The 22,416-nt window shown below is 37.5% G+C and overlaps 1 long non-coding RNA gene across 1 annotated transcript in view; it reads left to right on the plus strand.

Annotated features, from left to right (window-relative positions):
* LOC123522726 overlaps positions 1 to 1,510 on the plus strand; it is a 4,552-nt gene extending 3,042 nt beyond the window's left edge. Inside the window, exon 3 of the long non-coding RNA XR_006680944.1 lies at positions 1,412 to 1,510. This is a non-coding gene — a long non-coding RNA (uncharacterized LOC123522726). The remainder of the gene's footprint in view (positions 1 to 1,411) is intronic.
* The last annotated feature ends 20,906 nt before the right edge of the window (positions 1,511 to 22,416 follow it).

A 22,416-nucleotide genomic window follows, 5' to 3' on the forward strand; every position in this document is an offset into this window, starting at 1 on the left:
TGATGAGGGCAACAAATGTATAGATGTGCTCTACACAATTGATCTATGTATTGTGATGAATTGTATGAGCCCCAATAAATTGATTTTTAAAAAATTTTTTTAAATATATGCCCAGGGTATGTTTAAGTATAAAGCGAAGCTGGCATAAAAATACATGATATTATTATACTTTATTTTAAGAGATAAAATATGTATGCTTCAGAAAATATCTAAAAGGATACTTCAAGAATGTTAATAGTCCTTTTAGTAAATAAAACTAAAAAAGGATTAGATATCCAGCTCTTTGCCTTTTATGTAATTTATTTTTATAGTCTTTCAACTTCTTATAGTAAATATGTATTACTCTTGTTGTACTATGTATGCTTAGTCTCTGAATCCGACTCAAAGGAACCAGTTCTAAGAATTGCCAAAGTAGTCTTTCTGTGTAATATTGGACTGATCTAATTAACATATCTGCCATCACAGTGCTCACTTGTGAATTTTTTGTTTTTTAATTTTTTATTACAAAAAGTTTCAGATGCTCATTTAATATAATGCCTGGATTTTTAAGATAATAATTTTTAAATGATTATTGCATTTTTAGATGTCCTGTCCAATTATAACCCCTCAATATTTTGAAGCCCTTTATAGTTAAAAAAAAAGTTTAACTCCTATGGTCACGATTTCTCTGAAAACCCCATTAAGGATACATAAAGAAATCAACATACTGGTCTTGAAATTTTCCATATAGTCCCTTTTACACCTAGTGTTTAGACAAAGTAGCTGACTTGCAGAAGAGCCATGCAAAATGTACACAAAATATACCCAATACTAGACACATATTGAGTTTAGACACAATATGGCAGGTGCAAGGAAAACTGAGTCCTAGTGATTGAAAAATAAGCTGATATTCATCTCAGGTTCATTCTAGTTATGTGTTTGCTAAAAGTGTAATGACAGAGAGGATCACTTGCATTATTTATATTGTTCAGATTGCATCTGTATCTTTACTGAGTATATGAAAAACATTTTTGCATGCGATAACCATATTTTGGAAAAGTTACATCATTTTCTGTGAAATTAAAGTGCATTGGTTTACTGACCAATAACCCTATTGTTAGACATGTAATTTTTATGTGTTTTTCTGGGGGTTTTCTTTGTTTTATTTCTTACAAGCAAGGCTATAATGAACACCTATTTGGCATAAGCTTTCTCTGCATTCCTAAAAGTAGACAGAATTAGTAGTAGTCTAAAAGTTGGGAACATTTTAAAGGATCCTAATAGTTCTTAACAAAGCACTTTTCAATAAGGTAATTCCAATTAACACTCTTACCAGTTTTGAAAGGGTTCATTTAACTCAACCATTAGGAGTATTTTTCACATTCTTCATTTATTGTTTGTTTTTCTCCCTCACGCTTCTGTCTTTTCTTAGGCGGAATGGTTAATGTCGATAACCTGAACACAATCCTGGGGAGCATGGGGTTCAAGTTCAAAATTAAGGAACTTAAGAATATAAAGCAGAATCTGCCTATTGATGGTGAGCATTATCAAGAATCATTGTGCCCTTTGGGGAAGAGCTTAGAATATTGGGATCACATATAAGAATTTCTAAAATTAGATTGATCTGAGGACTTTGACACTTTTAGAAAAACTTGTTCTTAATGTGAGAAGAAATCCTGTCTTGTGCCATTATTGGCCATCTCACATATGAATAACAGTGAGATGGCATTCACAATTGTTACCAGGTCATCAAATACTAGCAAAGAACAAACAAGTAAGGAGGTGGGGTAAATGAATGAATGAGTAACAGAAAGCCAGAAATGATTGAAAGAAAAATATCTATAATAAAGCATTGTAGAGCATCTAATATTTCTTGAAGTAGTTAACAATAATGTCAAAGAAAAACAACAATATGTCATATGCCACAACCACTTTGAGATGGATATAGAAGGTGAAGAAGACATTGGAAAAAAGTATGCTAGGAACAGATGAATGATGCAAAGTCCATAGTTAAACATTCATGCCAGATGGAAGGCTCAAACAACAGCAATAAAAAAATGACCTTTAACAATGGTGACTTTTACTATTCTTTTTAGCAAGTATCTGAAGATCCAAGAACTGTAGACTTAATACATGTGCTGTTGGTCAGACACTATGTTTAAGATACATGGGCCAAATACCACATATGGTTCTTCTTATTTAGAACCAAGCACTCAAATCCAGGAAATATACATTTACAGTGAACATAAATAGTACATACACTTCCATCAAACCCTAGTTCACATTTTTTCTAAGTGCTATTACTGTCAGAGAATTGTTTATGCTTTGTATTACAGCTAATGGAAAGGTTCCTCTGGAAAAGGTAATGGATGGTGTGAATGCAGTTACAGGTAAGTTAAAAGCTATTGTAAAGATTAGCATCCTGATTCTATAATGGTATTTATCATCTTGTCTTTTCAATTAATACATAAACTCATTCACTCATCAAACTCAATGCCATCAATCGTTTCCATCTCATACCCAGAAATCCATCAATCAATGAATAATTAGAATCTCTCTAATATTGCATTAAGCTTTGATTCTTCTCCTCTTCTATCACCCTGCTTTCCCACTCTTTGGGGTAACACTACCATGAATTTTATGTTGCTTATTCTCATTTTAAAAAATACAATTTTATCATGTTTGATAACAATATAGTCTTTCTTTCTGCTTGCTTTGGATCACTGTAAAATTGAAACAAAAAGAAAAAAACAGTAATTTAAGATCAAAAGTCCCCCATTTACACAAGGAAAAAGTTCAAAGCAATAGGAAAGAAGGAAGAATGTAAGTGGAAAACAAGAGTGCAAATTGGGATAAGTAATGACACATTGAGGGGATTGAAATAAATTAGTTGAAACAAAATAAGTATGGATTTTTTTAATGTAGAACTGGTGATCTGGTCTGTAAAACTTCACCTAATTCACAATAAAATGTTAACCAAAAAATATACTATCATGCTAAATGAACAGTAATCTATAACTTGCTTTCTGAAAAAAATGATTATAACATTTAGATTTATCCAGTTTGTAGTTTATTTATTTTAATTGGAATATAATATTCTGTTATGTAAATATGCCATAATCTGTTCATGTTATATATGAGTAGTTACAGTTAGATTGTTCCAGCTTCTTGGTACTATAAGCAATACAACTATCCCTGCTTCTTACCTGGAAAGTTCTACTGCTATATAAATGTAAAGCCTAAATAACAGCAACAAAAATCTGTTGCTGATTCATAGTGATAGTAGAACTGCTCTATTGGGTTTCCAAAGCTGTAATATTTATGGAAATAGACTTCCACATCTTCCTCCCAAGAACCAGCCAACCACTTAACTTCTGCATCACCAGGGCTTTTTAATATGAAGACTAGGATATACTTAATAAAGGAACTCCTTCATCATAGGGTACATGAATATGCCACTCTCTAATGTAGTGACAGTTGTACTGTCAACCATCCATCCTACCCACTTACAACGAGCATTCCTGTTGATCCACATCCCTCCTTATATATGTCATTATCAGACTTTTTTTGCCAATTTAGTGGATATAAAATTATATCACATAGAGGCTTAAGCTTACATTTTCCTGATAACTAATAAGGCTGAGCTTCTTTTCATATATCTATTAACCATTTATATTAGCCATGTTCTCTTCAATAAAACATTGGTTTGTGCCTTTTCCCTGTTTTCCTATTGGGTTGTTGGCCTTTGTCTGATTGATTTATAATAGTTTATATTACTAGATACTGATCCTTCATCAATTACGTGTTGCAAATATCTTCTCCAAGAATATGTCTTAACTTTTTACTTTCTCTATGGTACTTGTTCCTGAAGCTCATAATTTTAAAGTAGTAAACTTTATCACTTTTTATCAGGTTGATATATTTGGTGTCTAGTCTTAAGAAACATTTCTTTGCCCAAAAATCATGAACAGTGTCCCTTTCTTTTTTCTTAAAATTAAAAGTTTTGGCTTTCAGAATTAGATTTCTAATCCACCTAAATTGGCAATTTCTAGTAGGCAGTAGAAACTTGATCTTAGTCTGAGTATTTCTATACTTCCTGAATCCCAGCATTATTTGCCATGAGTTATCTGTTATGCCCATAAGGCAGGGTTGAAATGGGCTATATCTAGAAGTCTTCCTCATACAATGTGAGACTTGAGTCTGACCTGGTGCTATGAACTCCAAATGCACTACGAGACTACATTTTCATCCATTCGGGAAGTTGACAGACATCCAGAACAAGATTTGTTATCAATCGACATTTCACCTTCTTTGAAACAAGAAACCCACTCATACCCTTGAGTTTTTCTCATAGCACTGTCCTTGTAAGCTGTGTTCAACATCACAACAGTTTCTGCGGTATTTTTCTTCCTGAGCAGGAAATAAAATTTCACAGTTACACGCCATTCTCTTAAATCAGCCTTCACAAAAAAACGAGGTTTGAGCAAAATTGCTTTCACGAATAATTCACTGTGACCAGAGAGAACCTTACCAGGCAACACCACTGGGTGCATTGACTCAGAACTTGATGCTTACCTTGCTTGAAAAAAATGCTTACTAAGAAAGCTCCCCCTAGCCGGCCTCAATCATAGCTACGTGGACACTACCACCCCTATCCCCCAGAAGAATACACTACAGAGGACAGCACTGAAGCTACAGCTCAGGAAGGGGGTGCACCTGATCAGAGCACACAGGAGCAAATGAAGAGGGAAGGATAGAGAATGGAACACATCCTGGCCCACCAAACCCCAAGGACGATATTCCTGTTCAGAGCAGCCAATGCACAGAGAGGACTGTAGAACTGGCCCCACCATGAGACACAACGTCCCTCACTGACCCATAGCGCTATGGGGACAACACTGGAGACACAGTGCAGGAATTGTGCCCGATCTGACTCCACCACACCAGGAAGAAACACTAAGGGTGTGCAACAGAGCAGCAGGGGAGCAAAGCAATGAAGTCCCCAAGGAGTAACAAAAATGGAATTTGGGGCCAGGACATGGCACCCCATCAGACTTGACCAGAAAACATTCATAAAGGTCAACAAACACCTGGGACTATATATAGGTTTTTCTTTTCTGTTGTTTTGGGGGGGGGGGTTGTTTTATTTTAATGCTTATTATTGTTTTTACATGTCTATCTAGATAAGATAAGCAGGATAAACAATCCAGAGGAGAAAACCATGGAACCAACAGTTCTGTGGGACACAGGAGAGGGGGAGGTGGGGAAAAGAAAGGAGGGTGCCAACAAACCCAGGGACAAGGGAACAATAAGTGGTCTAAAAACTATGGTGAGGAAGGCATAGGTTGCCTGGTGGGGCTTGATCAAGTGCAATGTAGCCGAGAGGAATTACTGAAACCTGAATGAAGGCCAAACATGATAGTGGGACATCATGTCTAAAGGAAATAGAGGAAAGAACTAGGAGGCAAAGGACATTTATAGAGGTCTAAATACAGGCATGTACATATGTAAATATATTTATATATAATGATAAGGAAATAGAGCTATGTACATATGTTTATATATTAAGTATTAAGGTAACAGACAGATATTGGGCCTCTACTCAATTACTCCCTCAATGCAAGAACACTTTGTTCTAATAACCCAGCATTCTGTGATGCTCACCTTCCCAACAAGATCACTAAATGGGTACATAAGCAAATATGGTGAAGAAAGCTGATGGTGCTCAGCTATCAAAAGCTATAGTATCTGGGATCTTAAAGACTTGAGGATAGACAAGCAGCCATCTAGCTGAAATGTAGTAAAGCCCACATGGAAGAAGCATGCCAGCCTGTGTGATCATGAGGTGTTGATGGGATCAGGTATCAAACACCCAGAACAAAAAATCATATCGATGTGAATGAGGGGGAGGGCAGAGTGGAGACCCAAAGCCCATCTGTAGATAATTGGACATCCCTCACAGAAGGGTCACAAGTAAGAGACGAGCCAGTCAGGGTTCTGTATAGCAATCATGAAACATACAACTTTTCTCTTTTTTCCCCCCCCCCCCCCCCCTGCTATCATGACCCCAGTTCTACCTGACAAGTCCGGCTAGACCATGTACACAGAGCATGTACACTGGTACAGTTAAGAGATCGCAACACAGAAAATCCAAGACAGATAAATCCCTCAGGACCAATAATGCAAGTAGCGATACCTGGAGGATAAGGGGAAGGTGGGGGCAGAAAAGAGGAACTGATCACAATGATCAACATATAACTCCCTCCCAGGGGGACAAACAACAGAAAATTGGGTGAAGAGAAACAGCGGTTGGTGTAAGACATGAAAAAAATAATAATTTATAAATTAGCAAGGGTTCATGAGGTAGGGAGGGTGGGAGAGCAGGGGGGAAATGAGCTGATACCACGGGTTCAAGTAAAAAGAAAATGTTTTGAAAATGATGACAGCAACTTTTGTACAAATGTGCTTGACACAGTAGATGGATGGATGGATTGTGATGAGAGCTGTAAGAGCCCCCAATAAAATGATTTTTTAAAAAGAAAAGAAGACTCCACCCAGTGGAGCCTTTTTCAATTTTTTGTTTGGGGGTACCCCCTTGTATTCTCTACCTAACCTTTCTACATCAGAAGGCAAAAATCACACCTCCCTCAAAACCTCAGAAGTGGCACGACACCATCTATGACACTTGTCTCATTTCCCAACTGAGCATGTTCAGAGTGCTTAGTCACCTGGCAATAAACACCAGTCAGAGTCCAGTTACTGCCCACGACTCAGGTCGCCATCTCCTTGACGTGAGTCCTGGTGTGCTCCTTTATTTGGCTAAGCAAGCAAAACTTTTCCTTTTCAGACATTTTGTTTGCTTTTGTTTATTTATTTTTCATTGCTGTATACTCCAAAATGTAGGACAATATTTGATATATTGGACTTGATCAATATATACTTGCTAAATTAATTTTATTCAGATGATATGTATTTCTTTTTTTAATTGGGAGCTGTTACATATATAACATTCCATAATTCAATTAGATCAAGTATAATTGTACAGTTGCTGCCACCATCATTTTTAAAACATTTTCTTCTTGAACTCTTTGATATCAGCTCCCCTTTATCTCCTCCTTCACCCTACCCCCAAAGAACAATGTCCATATATTACACCATCCAATGTATCCCTTCACCTACAATTCTGTTATCCATTCCCCTTGAACTTTAGTGGGGGTTATACAGTCATCATTGCTATGGATTCTCCCTTTCCCCCTCCCTTCCCATACCTTCAGGGAGTCATTACTCCCATTACTATTTCTGAAGGGTTTATCTATCTTGGGTTTCATGAACAAATGACCTTAATTATATAAGTGAACATACATAGGTCTCACAAGAGTAATGGAGTGAAACCACCCTAATAGTAAGGGGAGGGAATATTAAAGAACTAGAGGATATTTATGTCTGGGGTCTTAAAGGCTTAAAGTTAAACAAGCGGCCATCTAGCATGAAAGCAACAAAGTCCTCATGGAAGAAGCACACCAGCCTGTGTGATCATGAGTATAGACAAGCCAGTCAGGGTGCAGTGTAGCAACAATAAACATACAACTTTCCTCTAGTTCTTTAATGCTTCCTCGCCCACCCCCTCCCCCACTATCATGATCCCAATTCTACCTTATAAATCTGGCTAGTCCAGAAGATGTACACTGGTATAGATAAGAACTAGAAACACAGGGAATCTAAGACAGATAGATCCCTCAGGACCAATAATGAGAGTAGGTATGCCAGGAGGGCAGGGGGAGGGTGGGATAGAGGGTGGGAATCTATCATGGGGATCTACATATAACCCTCTCCCTGGGGGATGGACAACAGAAAAGTGGGTAAAGGGAGATGTCAGACATTGTAAGACATGACAAAATAATAATAATTTATAAATTATCAAGGGTTCGTGAGGGAGGCGGGGAAATGAGGAGCTGATACCAAGGGCTCAAGTAGAAAAAAAATGTTTTGAGAATAATTATGGCAACAATTGCACAAATGTGCTTTATACAATGGATGGATGTATGGCTTGTGATAAAAGTTGTACAAACCCCCAATAAAATGATTATTTTTTTAAAGGAATTCAAAAATAAGCAATCAGATTGACATGAAGGAGCAGAAACTAAGTAGAGACCCAGAAGGGCTACATGAAAGGGGTGATATATGCAGAGTGCACTATAGCACTGATGATATGTATTTCTTATTTAATTTTATTTGTGTGGAAAATGATATTCAAAGATTTTTTCTTATTTAAACCACTCTTCCATTAGTAGTGCACAGTGAATCTGGTCATGATCACTCATTGTTTTTGTAAATTGATTGTTTACTAACATTTGTTTCCCATTTTTAAATCTATTTCATGAATATTATGTATTTTTCTTTCTTTTACTGTCTCTTGCTAGGTTTTAATATCAAGATTATGTTTGCCTTCTATAATCAGTTAGAGAAATTTTCTCTTTTTAGTTTCTGGAATTTTGTATAAGATTGGAATAATCTATTTCTAAAACCTTTAATAGAGCTTGCCTAAAAACCCATTTGTGTATTGCATTTTCTTGATTATTGTAATGAGTATAATATCATGTAAAAATGCTTTTCTTGAGTCAGTTTTGGTAAATGTTGTTTCTGGAAATTTGTCATTTTCCTATATGTTTTCCATTACATTTCTACATAAATTGTAGTATTCTCTAATTTAATCTCTTTATGCAACTATATAGCTAAGAGAGATTAAAATAAGAAAATACTACAACTCATGTAGAAATATATTTGAAAGTGTAGAGCAAAATGACAATTTTCCAGAATGTACTAGATATACCTAAAGGAGTGCTGGTGGTGTGGTGGGTAGCACTGGACCACATGGTCAGCAGTAGGAAACCACCGGCCGCTCTGCAGGACAAAGACGGGGCTTTATGCTCTCTTTGAACTATTGAATCGTATGATTTATCAATTATATGTCAACAAAACTGGTAAATTGAAAGAGAGTTACAATCTCAGAAACTCAGGGGCAGTTCTACCCTGTTCTGTAGAGTCCCTAGGAGTCGGCATGGATTCGATGACAGAGAGATATACCAAATTAGATATATTAGATCTCTTTTTTTCATGTGTTGAAGAAATAAATCTGTATGTTGAATAAATCCATATACTGAACAAATAATAATCTGAGAACTGGGCTATCAGAATAAGAATGTGGTAACAGAATTGAAGGAAGATTCATAACAACATAACAGCTTGAAATATGTAGTTTATTTTTTCATTTCCTTTATTGTTTGTTATTGAGATAAAGCAATATCCCACGTTATGAAAGCATCTCTTTCCCTCCACAGCCAAGTATTTGTGTCTAAGTGACCAAAATCAGTCTTTAATTTGTCTGAGTTAGCCCTTTTATTTCCCCTTTTCATTTCTTAGTAGAAAATCCTATTTTTTTCTAAACTGACAATAATAATACACGTCAGATCTGCAAAAAAGTCAAAATCTATGTCAGAGATCATCTCTATCAGCAGTTTCAGCTAAGCAAGCCTTATTGTGTCTTTTTTACCTAGTACTAGGGAATGGTCATATATAAACATGGACAATTTTTCTTCCAAATTTTTGTATATGTAGATAGTTCTTAATTTTGTTAACTACACTTACCATTTCTGTTTTTCAAAGGCAAGACCGTTAATGTCAAAGATATGAAATATTTTCTAGAAGACCTTGGGGTAGAAATCACGCCTGAAGAATGCTTAACACTGGGGAAGAAGCTGCAAATTGACGGTGAGCATTCAAAGCTATCAAAGAAGGTTAGCCTGGTGGTTTTAAAAAAAACTTTTTAGAAATTGTATATTGGCTATCTCAGTTGAGAGGGAGAGGAGCAATGAAGTAATTTTAGCATGACTTTGCTCTTCCTTTGGTAAGTGTAATTTGGTTCTGTCTTTGGGAGTCATCAACTCTACTTTTGAAACCTACCTCAGATATAAAATCTTCCATTATGATGGAACATGTATGGTTCCACTCTCAGAATGAAAAGTTAAGCTGATAGATATTAGAAAAAAGTCAAATAAAAATTTTCTTAAAAGTTTTAAATTTTAAATTAAAAAGTGAAAGAAAACATTTTCACATCCCATTATGGTTGTTTACATTCATTATGGACTTTGCACTCAGGCACAACCCTTTTGAGTTTTCTCCATTGTGTGATTTCAATCTCATTAAAGGGAAAAAATTAAGTTATAGCTAAAACAAATCATTGTAATGAATCTTTGTTAAATGACACCTTTGTACTTTCTAAGTCTTTGTATCCCTTTGCTCTAATATGAATCATGAGATTGTTCCTTTTCTTACAGATGATGGAAATATATATCAAAGTAGATTGCTAGATGGTGTGAAATCTTTCAAAGGTGAGTAATGAGAAGGAAAAGAAATAAGATTCTCCTGCATCACATTTGTATTGTCTAGTTATTATTTCATGAGTCTTACCATCACTCATATTAGTTGAGTCTCTATTTGTGCTGCTGTTTTCAAATGTAGCTGCATTTTCTTAATTATCCCCCATTTTACTGCTTAGGAAATTTATTTTTTGCCAAATTAAGATTAAAATAGATTTCAATCTGGATATATAGAGAAAGAAAACTGAAGATAATAATTGGCAGTTATTGTAGGCATTTCAGTAGCTGAAAGGACTAAATTGGACAATTAGACCATCCCTACAAGATACATAAGTCGTATTGACCATTGTGGCTTGTCAGGCTGTCCGACTCAGGTGGCTTGGAGTGTTGCGTGATACTGGAAACTATGCCCCCACATTTCAGACACCAGCAGAGTCACCCGTGGTGGACAGGTTTCAGTGGAGCTTCCAGAATAAGGCTGACTAGGCAGAAGGAAGAAGTGGTCAACACCTGAAAATTTAGCCACTGAAAATCTTACAAATAATAGTAGAATCTTGTCCGATATAGTGCCAGAAGATGAGTACCTCAGATTGGAAGATATTAAAAATACAATTAGGAAAGAGATGCCTCCTCAAAATAGCGTCCATCTTAATGACCTGGACAGAGTAAAGCCTTCTGGACCTTCATTTGCTAATGAAGCATGACTCAAAATGAAAAGAAACGACTGAAAACAGCTGTTAATGGTAAGAACGTGAAATATGCAAAGTATGAGTCTAGGAAGTTGGAAGTCATCAAAAATAAAAAGGAATGCATAAAGATTAATATCCTAGGCATTAGTGAGCTGAAAAGGAATAGTATTGAACATTTGAAATGGGTAGTCATATGACTGAAGAGGAATGGCATCATATTCACCATCAAAAAGAATACTGCATGACCTGCACTGAAGCACAGCGCTATCAGAGATCATATTCATATTCCTATAAGGAAAATCAGATAATAAGACTATGGTTGCTGTTTACCTACCAATAACTAAAGCCAAAGATGATGAAATATAATAACTCTTCCAACTACTTCAGGCTAAAGTTGATCAGACATGCAATCAAGATGTATTGATAATTACTGGCAATTGGTGTGAAAAGGGTGAAAGGATCACCTTTTTCTTGTGGTTGTTTATCTTTTTTATCTCCCCATTTTTATTGGTCGTTTGTTTTTATTTTTTTCTCACCTTTTTTTTCCTTGCCCCTCTCAACAGGAGACATAAATTGTGCCCATATGTCCTAACCAGACCTGTACCTTTTATAATCCCACCTGTAGGTGAGGGCCACTTCCTGCTCCTACACCACCTGATCATCAATAGACAGCAGTCAACACCAGCCAGCCCCACCTTCAGTTATGCCCTGAACAGTGAACAGGACACTACACACACACATTCAGTAGTATACCAACCAGGAGACAGGTGGTGAGTGTGCGAGAACACACCAACATACAATTATCAATTAAACATAAATACAACAACACCATGATGTCTCAGACACAGCAGACAATCGCAGTTCACATAAATAAAAGAGAGTGGTTCAAATAAGTATCCACCATACAAAGTCAGAAGACCTTTCTGAGGAATAAATGGTATTATATGTCAACTAACTCCACATGGAAGAAGCACACCAACATCAATTACTCAAGGATTGTAAATCATATCATCCAAAACTAAAGAAGGGAATAGTATCAGAGCCTAAATTGTGTGATTCTGGTTTGCAGAAGGCTATGGATGACAGTAGAAGTCCAAGATACATTTGTGAGATCTGGTAATAAACGGGCTACCAAGCAGAGTGCATTATAGAGATGTCGATAGGACATCAAAATGATAAACCTGACTTGAATGGTTATAACCTTGTCACTCTGATACATGTTGGGCCAGATGTGGTTTTCAACACTGTCTGTGTTTTCATTTGGTTTTCCTTCATGTTGGGGGTTATCTCTGATGTACTTATCATTGAGGATAGCCCTCTTGAATTTTTGTTCTATGTTGTTCTGTTTATCAGTATATGAAACCCAGGATTGATGAACCTATAGAGACAATAAGTAGAATAAGGTTCCCTTGGGGTACATTGGGGGTTAAAGGGTACATTGGGGGTTAAAGGGGAGCTGTTATCAAGAAGTTCAAGCAGGAAGAAAATGCTTGAAACTGATTGTGGTAGCAATTGAAAATACTGCTTGATGTGATTGAACTATGGCATGATATGATATCTGTATTAACTCCCAATATAATGGTTTTAGGGGGAGAAAAGAATGTCAAAAGAATGGTATTTAGATTTCTTAAAAAGATTAAAAGAAAGATAAACTACTGAAAATGAAATAAAAGAAAATAAAGAAAAAAATTTTAAGAGTTTAGAAAACACTGTAAGAACAAACTGACAAAATGAATGAAAAATCAGAAATCAAACAGAAATAACAAATAGAAACCCAGAAGATGAGTACTAATACTTCAGAAATAGATAATACATACAATAAAAAACATGTTAGCAAAGAATGATGGAGAAATGGAAGAGTTAAAGACAACAGCAGTAATACACAATCCTGCAATAATGATGACCTATGAGTAATTGCATGGATATTCATGCATGCTAAGGAGGTTAGAGCAGTGTAACCACATACTTAGATAGATTTCATAGAAGCAATGTGTACATGGGTATTTACCCTTGCTGCAATTATATCAGTGGTTGTGGTGAAGCAAACAAGGGGCTGTGTTAGTCCGGGTAGACTAGAGAAACAAATCCAGGGAGACTCGTGTATAAGAGAGAGTTTTATATAAAGGGTAACTGTGCATTAAGAAAGCATTCCATCCCAGTCCAGTCTGAGCCCATAAGTCCAATACTAGCCCGTATGTCCAATACTTATCTATAAAGTCCTCTTCAAGCTCACAAATCACATGCAATGACACCGAGTGCAGGACGATCACAGGCCAGTGGGTAGAAAGTCTTTGGATCCAGTGGTGGTGTAAGCATCTCAGCACTGGCATAGGTCTCCATGTGGCTTCTCCAGCACCTAGGATAGGTCCATATGGCTTCTCCTCAGGGATGTCTCATAGGAAGTCAGCCTTGTGTCTTGTCAGTAGAGTGAATCCAAGCGAGCGAGGAGAGAGAGAAAATGTCTGCCATCTCCAAGGAGGAAAATACTAGAGTTCCCAGAATTCTCAGGAGAAGGCCATGCCCACACAGAGGCCCCATTGGCTATAATCCGATTGACACACTAGGCTCCACCCCTTCACTCTTAATCCTCTCAAATCCCAGCTTGACATCAGATTATGTAACTACCACAGGGGTGAAATTATGAAAACTTCTTGGACATACCAGGTGCCTTGTCGAAATGAATGCCTGGGCCTAGCGGCTCAGGAATATAGTCTTGGGGTACATTAAGGTCAATTGGCATAACATAGTCCTTTAAGTCTACATCCTACTTTGGTGAATAACTTGTGCCAGTTTTCCAAAATTGGGGAAGAGGGAGAAAACCATTCAGTTGCTGCCATAAAACACTGTTTCATCAGACAATCATCAGACACTCCTACAAGAATGATAAATGAACCTCACTGGAAATTCAAGTCAAGATGGGGGGAGAGGGCATGTGTGTCTCATAGAAGTTAATTACATTTTTGTTGGTGAGTACACCAGGTAGAGCAACTCTCATAGGGTGGGGTGGGGGAGAATGCTTAACAATTCTTAAAATAGAACCCAAGGGGAGGATATGCCCAGTACTATGTTCCTAATTAGACACTTTTGACCTAGTGGGGGAGAATGCTTAACAATTCTTAAAATAGAACCCAAGGGGAGGATATGCCCAGTACTATGTTCCTAATTAGACACTTTTGACCTAATTTCTATCCAACCCTTGGGGACCCAGGCCATTTGTAATAGATTACTGGGACTTTAGACTCTGTCCTTCCGAGGTGCACAACATCCCTCACATGCCACACCCAAAGGATTCTGTGTGGAAACCCCACTAAGTGACCTTTACCTCAAACTCACCTGTAGCAGATTAAAGACATGACATACCTCCTTGGACTTAGGGAGGATATGCCCTAAAGTGAAAAGAGGCAGATGACTGCTGTCACAAGTTTATTGAATTGGTAGTCATTAGCCTTTGGTTCATAGCTCTTGCTCTGAAAGTGCCCAATGAATGGTGGCATGGGATTACCAAGTTTTTTACTACTTTAATGCCTTCATTGCTTTCTTATGACATATATTAGTGTGGTAGGTATGGTTCCGCCTTTGTGAATGAGTTTATTGAAAGGTTTGTCCTATCACCAATCTCCATTAAACAATTTAAATAGTACCCAATCACTTAAGAGTTTAATCTGCAGGTGTCAGCTCATGTATTGCAGTCTGAAGCCAGACTATACTTGTATAATTTCCTGTTCTCAACAGTGTTTCAAATTCTATACCAATGGCTAAATTAATGACATTATCAATAGAATTACATTATACCCCAGGGAGATAAAATGATAGTTGATGCCAACTCACAGTGACCTGATAGAACTGCCCCTGCCTAGAGTAGAACTGCCCCTGTGGGTTTCTGAGATTGTAATTCGTTCTGGGAGTAGAATGCCACCTCTTTCTCCTGCAAAGTGGCTGGTAGTTCTGAACACCTGACCTTGCCAAACACATAAGCACTGTGCCACCAAGGACAATGATTATGCCCCAGGAGGATGATTTATAATGTTCTTTATCATAAAATGATAATGATATCTCTAAAATGAACCAGAGGCATATATAAATCATAGATTTATTAATGGATTGGGGGCTTGCACTTAATTTTAGCCCCAATCTAAGAACAACTAGATTGATCTTATGATTAGACTCTACTTAATACTCACCCTCATGAAAAAATCACTGAAGATATGGGTAGTGATGAAAGCCAGATGGTGCCTGGCTATCAGAAAAAAAAGTATCTGGGGACTTGGAGGCTCATTTTAAAACAAGCCAACATCCACCATATATACTCGGTATAAGCTGACCCAAATATCCGCCAAGGCACCCAATTTTACCGCAAAAACTGCATTAAAAATGTGCTGAAAAACTCACCTTATACTCAAATATATATGGTAAGTGAGCCATCAACTAAGTCCACATGACAGAAGTATGCCAGCTTGTGTGAACCAAGGATTGTAAATAATTAAATCCAAATCTGAAGGAGGGAATGGTATCAGAGCTTAAATTGTGAACACACAGTTTGCAGAAGGCAGTGGATTACGGTGGAAGCCCAAAATCCAATCGCAGCAGCCCCACATGAAGTAAGCCTCTGGCAAACAATGTGAAATGAAACTCAAACTCATAAAGTAGACCATGCTTGCTGATGAAAAAAGATGGGTAGAACATTCTAGATTATGGCTCTTGGTCATACTTCAGGTCTGAAATGGAACTTATCCCAGTGGCTCAATTTTCAGCCAAATAAGAGTTGGATGTATAAGGGTGGGGGAGGGTAGCAGTTACATAATCTACTGTCAACTTGAGGAAGGGGTAGAGTCTAGCCTGTCAACCAGGTTGCAACTTGATGACTTCATTTGGCGGCACATTCCTGTTGACAAGCCCCATAGAGCTATGCTGATGAAACCAGAGCCCTAGAGGTGGAGGAGCCATATGGCGACCCACACCAGTGCTGAGATGTTTCTACTACCACTGGATCCACAAGACTTTCCACCCACTGGCCTGTGATCTTCCTGCATTTGGCATCATTGCATGTGTTGCATGAGTCTGAAGAGGAATTTATAAACTAGTATCAGATATATGGGCTAATATTGGACTTATGGACTTGATCTGGACTGGACTGGGATGTTTTCCCATACAATTGCTCTTTTATATAAAGTGCTTTCTTATGCATATATGAGTGTCTGGGAATTTGTTTCTCTAGCCCACCCAGACTAACACAGGGGAATAAAAACACTATTTATGTGTGCACACCTTAAAATATTGACCCTCGGATCAAGGAAACATTTACCCAAAGATAAAGTCTAGAAAAACTAGGAAGGAAGGAGAAATAGAGACAGGAAGCCCAACGAAAGTTGAGAAAGGTAATGTTTCCTTGTGGGAATTGTAGTGAATGAGATGAAACAAACTATGAATGAATCATTTAATGTAAAACTGATTATTTCATCTATAAATCTTCATGCAATTCACAATACAAAGATTTTTTTAAGTTCTTTAAAAGAGTGGATAAAGGCCTGAGGATTATTAAATTGATAAATGTTGATTTATCTATATTATTACAATAAACAAAAGTATTTTAGAGGGCAAAAAAGTCTTCTGAGACAGTTGTACTTTATCCTCTGGGTCACTATGAATCAACTCAATGGCAATAGGTTTTGTTTGTGGATGTTTGTGCACTTAATTATGTGAAGACATTGATATTTTTGCTGCTAGTCATGGACATGAGGATTAATAGAAACTTTCTCATTCCAGGGAGTCCTTAAACATTCCTTATGTTCCCTTTTTTGTTAGGTGGGAAGGTTGACATCAGTAACCTGGAAAACATTCTGGAAAATATGGAAATCAAATTCCCAGATAAGAAATTAAAAGATTTGTCACAAAACCTACCAGCAGATAGTGAGCATCATAGATATTGGTTGGCTTTTTATAGAAAGTTAGACTTACAAGTTTATGTATGAGAATTTCTGTAACTAGATCTATTACAGTGCTAATGTAACTTTTTAAATATTAAGCTAATGTAACTTTTTAAATAATACAGTCCTAATATAAGAACATAGTCTGATTTAGTGTATTTTCTTGATCTCAGGGATGTTATAAACTTCTGTACAGAAAAGAAGTTACTAATTTCAGATTTTTTATGTCATTTAAATATCTTTAAGAGTTCCTGCTAACCAGCTATATATTTCTCTGTGCTCTGTGATAGATCAACTATAGTTCCATAGTCTTGGGCCAGATAAGGAGAAAGTACCCTATAGTCTTGACACTGCTTCTCTGAGTCTCTGTGCCACAGTATATGATGCCTTCTGGTCAGACAGAGATCTTGGACATGCTCTTCCAAAGTCCTCAGAGTCTCTTTCTTCTCTACTGCTGCTTCAAAGATGGCAAGTTATAGCCAAAGTGGAGGGTAGTAATGAAAAATAACCAATCCCCTGTCTTAGTGTTACACACATCCCATTGTGTAGTCCCACTCAATCATTTAATGGGAGCTACAGAGACTTGGGTAGAAGAGTCATATTAAGAAGTTTCACTGTACCACAGAATTATACCAGCTTCTTCAGTTACAAACTGATCAAGATGCATTTATAATTACTGGTGATTGGAATTCAAATGTTGGAAGGATCAGTAGTTTGAAAATGTTACGTCGGTTATAGAAACCAGAGAAACATAATAGAATTTTGCCAAACAAACAACCTTTTCAATGCAAATAACTTTTTCAACAACATAAATAAATGGTAACTACACACATGAACATCAACAGATGGAAGAAACAGGAATCAAATTCACTACATCTGTGTGAAGAGATAATAGAGAAGCTCAGTATCATCAGGGGCTGACTGTGGAAAAGACCATCAATTATGCATCAGTAAGTTTAGGTTGAAACTGAAGACAATTTTTTAAAGTTCATAAGAGCCAAAATATATCCTTAATTATATCACTTGAAGCTAGAGAACTTCTCAACAACATGAAACACTGATGAATGAAGACAAAACAAGTGATGGAATAGCATCGATAACATACATGAAGAAAGCAAAAGGACAGAAAGTGAAAAAATACCAAGATGAATGTCATAAGAGACTTTGAAATTTTCCTGAAAGTGGAGTAGACAACACAAATGGAAGAAATGATGAAATAAAAGAATTGGACAAAAGAATTTCAAAAAGCAGTTGGAGAAGACAAACATCTGGAGTTAGCCAAAGAGGAAGAACACACTCTGCATGTACCAGCTTAAACAACTTACAATATTGAAGGATTCTATGGGCAAAATACTGAAAGATGGAGGAAGCATCAAAAGAAGCTGGAAGGAATACATGGAGTCACTGTGCCAACAAGTATTGATAGATATTCAACCATTTCCAGAGGTAGCATATGATCAGGAACCCATGGGACTGAAGGAATAAATCCAACCTGCATTGACAGCATTGGCAAAAAACAAAGTTCCAGGAATTAACTGATTACTGACTGAAATGTTTTCATAAGCCAGTACACGACTGGAAACGCTCATTGGTCTATGCCCAGAAATTTTAAGGCAGTTCCCTGATCAATCAACTGAAGGGATCTCTATTTGTGCCCATTCCAAATAAAGGTAACCCAACAGAATAAGTATTGAACAATATCATTAATATCACATGCAAGCAATATTTTGCTAAGGATAATTCAAAAATGATTACAGTCATACATACATGGAAGATGTCGAAAATTCAAGCCAGATTCAGAAGAAGATAGGGCTAGAGGGATATCATTGCTGATGTCAGCTGGATCTTGGATGAAAACCGAGTATACCAATGAAATTCTAATGTTTTGTTGACTATACAAAGGCATTTGAGTGTGTGAATCATAATAAATTCTGGATAACATTGAGAATGAGAATTCCAGAACACTTATTTGTGTTTATGGGCAATCTATGCATAAGCTTGATCCAAGCCATGGTATTTTCAATTGCCTCATATGCATATGAAAGTTGCACATTGAATAAGGAAGACCCAAGAAAAATCACTGATTTTGAATTATGGTGCTGATGAAGAATATTGACAGTATCATGGACTGCCAAAAGAACCAACAGATTTGTCTTGGAAGAAGTATAGCCAGAATGTTCCTCAGAGGCAAAGATGATGAGACTTTGTCTCACACACTTTGGACATGTCAGGAGAGATCAATCCCTGGTGAGAGACATCATGCTTGGTAAAGTAGAGGGGCAGCAAAAAAAAAAGGAAGGCTTTCAACAAGATGGACTGGCACAGTAGCTGCAACAATGGTAACTGTGAATATGGTGCAGGACCAGGCAGTGCTAAGTTCTGTTGTTATGAACCAATTTATGGCACCTAATAACAACATACATACATACATACACCAATAGACAGTCATTTAAAAAGAGCAAGAGGACACTAAATGGTTTAAAACCAGGAAAGATATTCAAGACAGTTGTAGTCTTTCATCATTCTTATTTGATCTGTATGCTGAGCAAATAATTCAAGAAACTAGACTATCTCACATCAGGATTAGAGGAGAACTCACTACTAACCTGAGATAGGCAGTTGGCACAACCTTGTTTGCTGAAAACCAACAGGACTTTGCTGATGAAGACTAAAGAAAACAGCCTGTAGTATAGATTGCCACTCAGTGGAGAGAAAACAAAAACTTTCACAATTGGATTGATAACATCGTGATAAAAAAGGGGAGGAAATGGAAGTTGTCAAAGACTTCATTTTACTGAGATCCACAAGAGCACTCATGGAAGCAATACTAAATACATCGAATGGCAGATTGGTCAAACCTGCTGCACAAGACTTCTTTAAAGTGTTAATGAGCAAAGTGTCATTTTGAGGACTAACGTGTCCTTGACCTGTGCCTAGGAATTTTTATTCGTCTCATATGCATGTGAAAGCTGGACAAAGAGTAAAGTATTCTAGAGAAGAATTAATGCCTTTGAAGTATGGTGCTACCAAAAAATATTGCAAGTATCATAGACTTGCAGAAGAAGAAACAAATCTGTCTTAGAGGAGGTACCATGGCCAGAATGCACCTTTGAAGCTTGTACTTTGGGCATGTTATCAAGAAGAACCAGTCCCTGAAAAAGAACATCATGCTTCATAAAGTAAAGGATCAGAAAAAAGAAAGAAGATTCTCCACAAGATGAGTTTATACCGTGGCTGCCATGATGGGCTCAAACATAGCAGTGGGTCTGAGGAGGGCACAGGACCAGTTTTCTGGCATTATTGTTCTGTTGTACACAGAATTGCCGAGTCAGAAATAGCACAACAGCACCGAATAACAAGGTCAAAGCTCCCCAAAAGGACTCCCCATTTCATTTATGTGTTTATTTATGTAAATTAATTGATGTGATCAAAATAGAACTCTTATATAAAATTTTATATAAGCAACAGACCCAACAGACGAGATAAGGCAGACTGGAATTTATCTCAAAGGAAGAGAAACTTTTATAATAATAGTATATCTTTTTGTTAAAAAGATTGACAGATGTGCAGAATTTTTAGGATACTAAATCTGCTATTTTTTAAATAAAAAAGTACTTATGTGAGAGCTACTTCTGTCATTGTGATATATTTCATCCCACTGGTGAATTTTAAAAGTGTTTAATTTGCAAAGTCTGATGCTAGTTGCTAATTTAGGATGTCTGGATGAGATACAGAGTAAATAGACATATTCTTTCCATTTAAAAGCATTCATAAGGAGAGAGAGTGGAGCACATCCTGGCCCACCAAGCCTCAAGGACGATATTCCTGCTCAGCACAGCCAAAGCACAGAGGACCATAGGGCCAGCCCCATCACGAGATACGACATCCTGCACTGACCCATAGCGCTACCAGGGACAACACGGGAGACACAGGGTGGGAATTGTGCCCCATCTGACCCCACCATACTGGGGCAGAACACTAAGGGCATGCAACAGAGCAGCAAGGGGAGCAAAGCAATGAAGTCCCTGGGGAGTACCAAAAATAGACTTTGGGGCCAGGGCATGGCACCCCATCAGACTCCACCTGAAAACACTGCTAAAGGTCAACAAACAGGCATGGAACTATTTATAGCCTTTTCTCTTCGTGTCATTGTTTTTTTTGTTCTTGTTTTGGTTTTTTTGTTTTCTTCTGTTGCTTTGTTTTGCTCTGTCTTTGTGCTTATTATTGTTTCTGCAAGTGTATCTAAATAAGATAGGTTGTATAAACAATCTGGAGGAGAAGACAAAAGGACCAACAGTTCCAGGAAGACACGGGAGAGGGGGAGGCAGGGGGAAAGGAAGTGGGGGTGTCAAACCCAGGGACAGGTGAACCACAAGTGATCTAAAATCAATGGCAAGGAGGGCATAGGATGCCTGGTGGGGCTTGATCAAAGGCAAGGTAGCTGGGATAAATTACTGAAACCCAAATGAAAGCCAAACGTGTTAGTGGGACTAGAGGAACATAAAAGGAAATAGAGGAAAGAACTAGGAGGCAAAAGATATTTATAGAGGTCTAAATACATGCATGTACATATGTAAATATATTTATATATAATGAAAGGGAAATAGATCTATGTACATATATTTATTTGTTAAGTATTAAGGTAGCAGATGGACATGGGGTCTCTACTCAAGTACTCCCTCAATGCAAGAACATGTTGTTCTAATAACCTGGCATTCTGTGATGTTCACCTTCCCAACACTATCGCTGAAGACAAATGTGTACATAAGCAAATGTGGTGAAGAATGCTGATGGTGGCTGGCTATCAAAAGATATAGTGTCTTAAAGGCTTGAAGATAAACAAGCGGCCATCTAGCAGAGAAGCAACAAAGCCCTCTTGGAAAAAGCTCCACAGCCTGCGTGATCATGAGATGTCGATGGGATCAGGAGTCAGGCATCAAAGACCCAGAACAAAAAAGTGTATCATTGTGAATGACGGGGATGGCAGAGTGGAGACCCAAAGCCCATCTGTAGACAATTGGACATACCCTCACAGAAGGATCACAAGGAAAAGACGAGCCAGTCAGGGTGCAGTGTAGCACCAAGGAAACATACAACTTTCCTCTAGTTCTTTAATGCTTCCTCCCCACCCCAACCCCACTATCGTGACCCCAATTCTATCTTACAAATCTGGATAGACCAGAGCATGTACACTGGTACAGATAAGAGCTTGCAACACAGGGAATCCAGGACAGATAAACCCCTCAGGACCAATAATGACAGTAGCAATTCCAGGAGGGTAAGGGTAAGGTGGGAGGAGAAAGAGGGAACCAATCACAATGATTGACATATAACCCCCTCAGAGGGGGACACACAACAGAAAAGTGGGTGAAGGGAGGCATTGGTCAGTGTAAGACATGAAAAAATTATATTTTTTTATAAATTATCAAGGGTTCATTGAGGGAGGGA

This window comes from Echinops telfairi, unplaced genomic scaffold (genome assembly GCF_000313985.2).
Source record: "Echinops telfairi isolate 266 unplaced genomic scaffold, ASM31398v2 ScPeMD7_7458;HRSCAF=8496, whole genome shotgun sequence".
NCBI lineage: Eukaryota > Metazoa > Chordata > Mammalia > Afrosoricida > Tenrecidae > Echinops > Echinops telfairi.